Source organism: Rutilus rutilus, assembly GCF_951802725.1.
Source record: "Rutilus rutilus genome assembly, chromosome: 9".
Classification (NCBI taxonomy): Eukaryota; Metazoa; Chordata; class Actinopteri; order Cypriniformes; family Leuciscidae; genus Rutilus; species Rutilus rutilus.
In genome coordinates, this window is record NC_140223.1 from 44,214,787 (window position 1) to 44,221,146 (window position 6,360).

The 6,360-nt window shown below is 41.3% G+C and overlaps 1 protein-coding gene across 2 annotated transcripts in view; it reads right to left on the reverse strand.

Moving 5' to 3' along the window:
* pcsk7 (proprotein convertase subtilisin/kexin type 7) overlaps positions 1-2,650 on the reverse strand; it is a 29,453-nt gene extending 26,803 nt beyond the window's left edge. Inside the window, exons 1-2 of one of the 2 annotated variants that reach the window (XM_084418382.1) lie at positions 2,483-2,627; positions 1,987-2,180 (exon numbers count right to left, since the gene is read on the reverse strand). The gene's annotated coding sequence lies outside the window, so the exon portion shown is untranslated. Of the gene's footprint in view, positions 1-1,986; positions 2,181-2,482 lie in introns of both variants that reach the window. The other variant, XM_084418381.1, reaches the window with a different exon arrangement.
* Positions 2,651-6,360: the final 3,710 nt, after the last annotated feature.

Sequence of the window (6,360 nt, forward strand, 5' to 3'; positions counted from 1 at the left end):
ATTCTCACTTTATATCTCGCAATTCTCACTTTATATCTCGCAATTCTGACTTTATATCTCGCAATTCTCACTTTATATCTCGCAATTCTGACTTTTTCTCTCGCAATTCTGACTTTATATCTCGCAATTCTGACTTTTTCTCTCGCAATTCTGACTTTATATCTCGCAATTCTCACTTTATATCTCGCAATTCTGACTTTATATCTCGCAATTCTCACTTTATATCTCGCAATTCTGACTTTATATCTCGCAATTCTCACTTTATATCTCGCAATTCTGACTTTATATCTCGCAATTCTGACTTTTTCTCTCGCAATTCTGACTTTATATCTCGCAATTCTCACTTTATATCTCGCAATTCTGACTTTATATCTCGCAATTCTCACTTTTTCTCTCGCAATTCTCACTTTTTCTCTCGCAATTCTGACTTTTAACTCGCAATTCTGACTTTTTCCGCGCAATTCTGACTTTAAATCTCGCAATTCTCACTTTATATCTCGCAATTCTGACTTTTTCTCTCGCAATTCTGACTTTTTCCGCGCAATTCTGACTTTTAACTCGCAATTCTGACCTTTTCTCTCGCAATTCTGACTTTTAACTCGCAATTCTGACTTTTTCTCTTGCAATTCTGACTTTTTACTCGCAATTCTGACTTTTTCTCTCGCAATTCTGACTTTTAACTCGCAATTCTGACTTTTTCTCTCGCAATTCTGACTGTTTCTCTCGCAATTCTGACTTTTTCTCTCGCAATTCTGACTTTTAACTCGCAATTCTGACTTTTTCTCTCGCAATTCTGACTTTTTCTCTCGCAATTCTGACTTTTAACTCGCAATTCTGACTTTTTCTCTCGCAATTCTGACTTTTTCTCTCGCAATTCTGACTTTTTCCGCGCAATTCTGACTTTTTCTCTCGCAATTCTGACTTTTAACTCACAATTCTGACTTTTTACTCGCAATTCTGACTTTTTCTCGCGCAATTCTCACTTTTTCTCTCACAATTCTGACTTTTCTCTCGCAATTCTGACTTTTTCTCTCGCAATTCTGACCTTTTCCTCGCAATTCTGATTTTTTACTAGAATTGCGAGATGTTAACTCATAATTGTGAGATAAAAAAAGTCACAATTATCTTTTAAAATGTTTTATTCTGTGGCGGAAACAAGCTTCCATAAAAAACAGCCACATACTCTGGTCACAATAGCTCAACACAGAGGCCAGATACATGTGGAAACATGAAAACATTCAGTGTCATGCTGTGTTTGGGCAACGTTAGAGGAAGATGGGATGATAAACCAGTGCAGTAGAGTCAGACAGACACAGCCCAACAGGGAGGATCTGCGGAGGGATGGTGTGTTTCCACAGGATGGGTTTGGGAAGGACCGATGAAACAGCTTCTGCGGTCTCCAGTCTCTCGCAGAGCTTTACATGCGACTCCTTCATCCGCACAAACACATTTGTGTTTTTAACAAATAAAATACTACAGTAAAGAAATGGACAAATCTAGTTTAAGACGCATGTGCCAGGTGTTGCTGAGATGAATGCTGGTTTCATATGTGACTTACATTTTAAAGAAGAGTAACACTGAATGACTCTAATCCATCTAATAAAAAGTGATAGCATATTTATTTATACAAATACTACTAATCTGATGTAAATAAGGATAAAGGGGCTTTTTTACATTGATAAATCATGATTATTGGGTACTACTCAGACACAGCTCCCACTTCCTGTTTTATTTACTCCTGTTTAATGTTTGTTCTACGTATTTGTTTGACCAAATTGTTTTCTTGGTTATTACTTTAATGATGATCTTATCACATAGGCTGTGTTAATCCACTGTATGGAACTGAACCAGTACTGTAAAGCAGATCTGCTGTGAGACCTGAACCTCAGGGAAACCACTGACCCCATGTCTCCATCAGGACTGGGAACTCTCTCACTCTACAACTATAGGTTAGGGTTAGGGTTAAGAGTCCTTAAAACCACTTACACTTCAACTGACTGAAACACTGCAATAGTTCTGCTCTATTCCCTCCTTCCTTCACACAGGTATACGCCAACGTGTTGCTACACTTACAGTGGTGTGTAATGTGTCGTATTCATATTTCCACTCTACACCTGTCATGTTTAATCTATGATCTATGTGTCTGACAGGGCGATATACTTCATGCTCATAACTTACAGCTGAGAGAGAGAGCGAGAGAGAGAGAGCGAGAGAGCGAGAGAGAGAGAGAGAGAGAGCGAGAGAGAGAACGAGAGAACGAGAGCGAGAGAGAGAGAGAGAGAGAGAAACCGGAAGTTCTCAAAAACATGTCGCGCTGTTTACTAATAATAATAATAATAATAATATTGTAACACATCAGCTCGTTTTCTACTGTAAATAATTAATTCCACACACACTAAGGAAACATAATGGCCTAATTAAACAGCCGGTCTGAGACAGTGATGCCCAAACCTGTCAGGGTGATAGACAGAGCTCTTCTTACCTCGTAGTAACGGTGGTGTGTTTCGCTATCGCTTGTGTGTTTTATTTCCGAGATGTTTAAAGTCATTCTTTATCAACTCGAGCAGCGACATAACTCAACCCGCGTCACGTGTTCGTACCGAGACAAACATCCGCATGCGTCATCTGCTCGTCACATCCGGTGTCCGACACTGTCACCGTCCACAAACTCAAATATACTTATATATACATGCCGTCGCTTTTCCTTCTGGTGTGATTGGATCATTTAGTCTGAAATTCAAACGGAAATCTGCCTCATCTGTTACTATAAAATAAATAAATATAAATGCCTGTCAATTAAATCCAAGGCGAATGGCTGAGAAAAGTTACATATATCACGTGACGGCAGAGATCTGAACGTGATAGGCAAAATATTGCATAAATTAATAATAGGTTTTGAAAACGCTTTTTAAATAAAAATGTGCATCTTTGGTAAGAGACAGAGAGTAAAGATTAATAAAAAAGGAAAAAAAAAAAAATCTTGCTGAAAGACTAACGTTAAGTGGATCTTGTCCGTTTATCTGTTTGTCCACTAGATGGCGCTGCAGTTCTTCAGTTCTTCTCTTCTTCTCTTCTTTAGTTCCCTTTCAAAAGCTTCAATCGATGCTTATGGTCCCGTATAAGCAGTTTCTTTTTGTATTTTTGTATTGCTTTAAACAACAAAACAATACAACATACAGTTTTAGAGCCAGGGGAGCAAAGAAAACACACATAAAATAAAATAAAAGTAAACAATAATGAATCACAAGAATACAAGACCTTAGTATCAATCAAATATTTTGTACACAGACAGACTACAGTACTACACAAATTAACAGTCTTCATAGCTTTTCCATTTGAACTAGAATGAATAGTAGAAAAGTAATATTCTAATTCTTTAAGGAATACTGAGAAAAGGGGCTTTTTGTTAGAAAACTTACACTTATGGATGTGAAATTTGACTAATAAAATTAACAGATTAATTACAAAAGCCTCCTTAATCACACTGTTATCATACTTTGAATATCCAAAAATTACATTTTCAAAATGCAAAACTAAACTAGAGAGTACCTTTCCCTTAATAAACATAGACACTTCATAGCATAACTTCTTCACATGACGACAATGCCAGAAGATGTGTGGCACTGTTTCCAAGTGCAAAGAGCAAAACCAGCAGCTTACATCAGTGTCTTTCTTAAACTTACTAAGGAAATGTTTGACAGGGTAGAATGTGTGCAATATCTTGAGATTTCTTTCACCTTGTTTGTAACAAAAAAAAACGTATGAGGTAATAACCAGACACTTTCCCAATCAGGATCATTAACACATTTAGTCCAATAAGCAATAGAGCAAGATTTGGTGACAACCTCCTTTAAAAATAGAGAACGAATAGATTTGTTATTGAATATTATATAATATATTGAATACTTTTAATTGCCTGATGAACCTGGCTAGAGTGTCATCCGCTAGTTGACTAATTACAATACTTCTACCAGCAATATGAACTCCTCCTAGCTTACTGTCCGTAATAAAATGACAGAAGGCCTGTGATACAATAAGAAAAAGATATAGCGAAACTGGACAGCCCTGCCGAATTCCTCTTTCTAGAAGAAGTCTCTGGGTTGGGCCATGTCCTGATTTCACTGAGCTATTTCCTCCGGCATACCAAGTGTTCATGGCATCACAAAAGTAGGAACCGAAACCAAAACACTCTAAACAGAAAAGAATGAAAGGATGTTTAATAGTGTCAACGGCCTTGAAAGACTGTCCGACTGTCATCCTCAATAAGATCAGAGAAATCAATAAGGTCGAACACAAGCCTAACATTATTACAAATATGGCGGCCTTTCATAAAACCTGATTGATTTTCATCAATAATGGAGTTCAAAATCGACTTGAAACGGCTTGAGAAAACGAGGGCAAACAATTTATAATCATTATTAAGTAGGCGGATGGGTCTCCAGTTTTCTAAGAAAAGCGTATCCTTTTTAGGCTTAGGTATTAAGCAGATGACACCCTGCTTCACACACAGCAGTTTAAGCTCTCTATACACACTTCCAGGAGGAAAGGGGATATAACCTCGGAATAAGACCTGTACAATCCAGCCGTTATCCCGTCGTCACCAGGCGACTTGTTACATTCTAGTTGAGAAATTGCCTCCTTAACCTCATCAACAGTAATTAGTGAATCACCAAAAAACGTTTTCATCCTGATTAATAGAATAAGCATAACCAAGGTGCTTACAGGAAGTAACTAAATCAGCGACATCAAATGTGGTGCGACATCGAAGGCTGCTGAGAGAAACCCTTTCTGGACCGGACCTGAGCTGAGCAGCTGGAGACTGAGCTATGGGTCCGGATGGAGGGAGTCAAGGCTCAAGTTCTGTCCATGGAGGATATGGTTGTATAGCAGAGTCAGATATCATCCGCTTTTGTCAAAAAATAAGGTTTCCGGAAGAACTGGCCAACCTGAAGAAAGGAGAGTGTGTAAGGAGTCACCTCTACAAGCTTAACCCGATCCTGGATGGAGATCTCAGCTGAAGCAAAGCATCCAGTTATACTGGCTAAAGATCAACACATCTCCAGTCTTACTCTCTGTCATGTACACCCAGAGACAGGCCATGGTGGACCAAACCACATGCTTTCTCATCTGCGTCAGAAGTACTGGAGTCCTGGTGCCTGTGCTGCCGTTAGAAAGGTTGTGACTAAGTGTGTCATCTGTCGTAGATTGTCTGCTTCACCTGGACATCAGAAAATGTCTGACCTTCCTCCCAGCAGAGTAACTCCTGATGAGCCTTCCTCCCAGCAGAGTAACTCCTGATGAGCCTTCCTCACAGCAGAGTAACTCCTGATGAGCCTTCCTCACAGCAGAGTAACTCCTGATGAGCCTTCCTCACAGCAGAGTAACTCCTGATGAGCCTTCCTCACAGCAGAGTAACTCCTGATGAGCCTTCCTCACAGCAGAGTAACTCCTGATGAGCCTTCCTCCCAGCAGAGTAACTCCCGATGAGCCTTCCTCCCAGCAGAGTAACTCCTGATGAGCCTTCCTCCCAGCAGAGTAACTCCTGATGAGCCTTCCTCCCAGCAGAGTAACTCCTGATGAACCTTCCTCCCAGCAGAGTAACTCCTGATGAGCCTTCCTCCCAGCAGAGTAACTCCTGATGAGCCTTCCTCACAGCAGAGTAACTCCTGATGAGCCTTCCTCACAGCAGAGTAACTCCTGATGAGCCTTCCTCACAGCAGAGTAACTCCTGATGAGCCTTCCTCCCAGCAGAGTAACTCCTGATGAGCCTTCCTCCCAGCAGAGTAACTCCTGATGAGCCTTCCTCCCAGCAGAGTAACTCCTGATGAGCCTTCCTCCCAGCAGAGTAACTCCTGATGAGCCTTCCTCCCAGCAGAGTAACTCCTGATGAGCCTTCCTCACAGCAGAGTAACTCCTGATGAGCCTTCCTCACAGCAGAGTAACTCCTGATGAGCCTTCCTCACAGCAGAGTAACTCCCGATGAGCCTTCCTCCCAGCAGAGTAACTCCCGATGAGCCTTCCTCCCAGCAGAGTAACTCCCGATGAGCCTTCCTCCCAGCAGAGTAACTCCCGATGAGCCTTCCTCCCAGCAGAGTAACTCCCGATGAGCCTTCCTCCCAGCAGAGTAACTCCTGATGAGCCTTCCTCCCAGCAGAGTAACTCCTGATGAACCTTCCTCCCAGCAGAGTAACTCCTGATGAACCTTCCTCCCAGCAGAGTAACTCCTGATGAGCCTTCCTCCCAGCAGAGTAACTCCTGATGAGCCTTCCTCCCAGCAGAGTAACTCCTGATGAGCCTTCCTCCCAGCAGAGTAACTCCTGATGAGCCTTCCTCCCAGCAGAGTAACTCCTGATGAGCCTT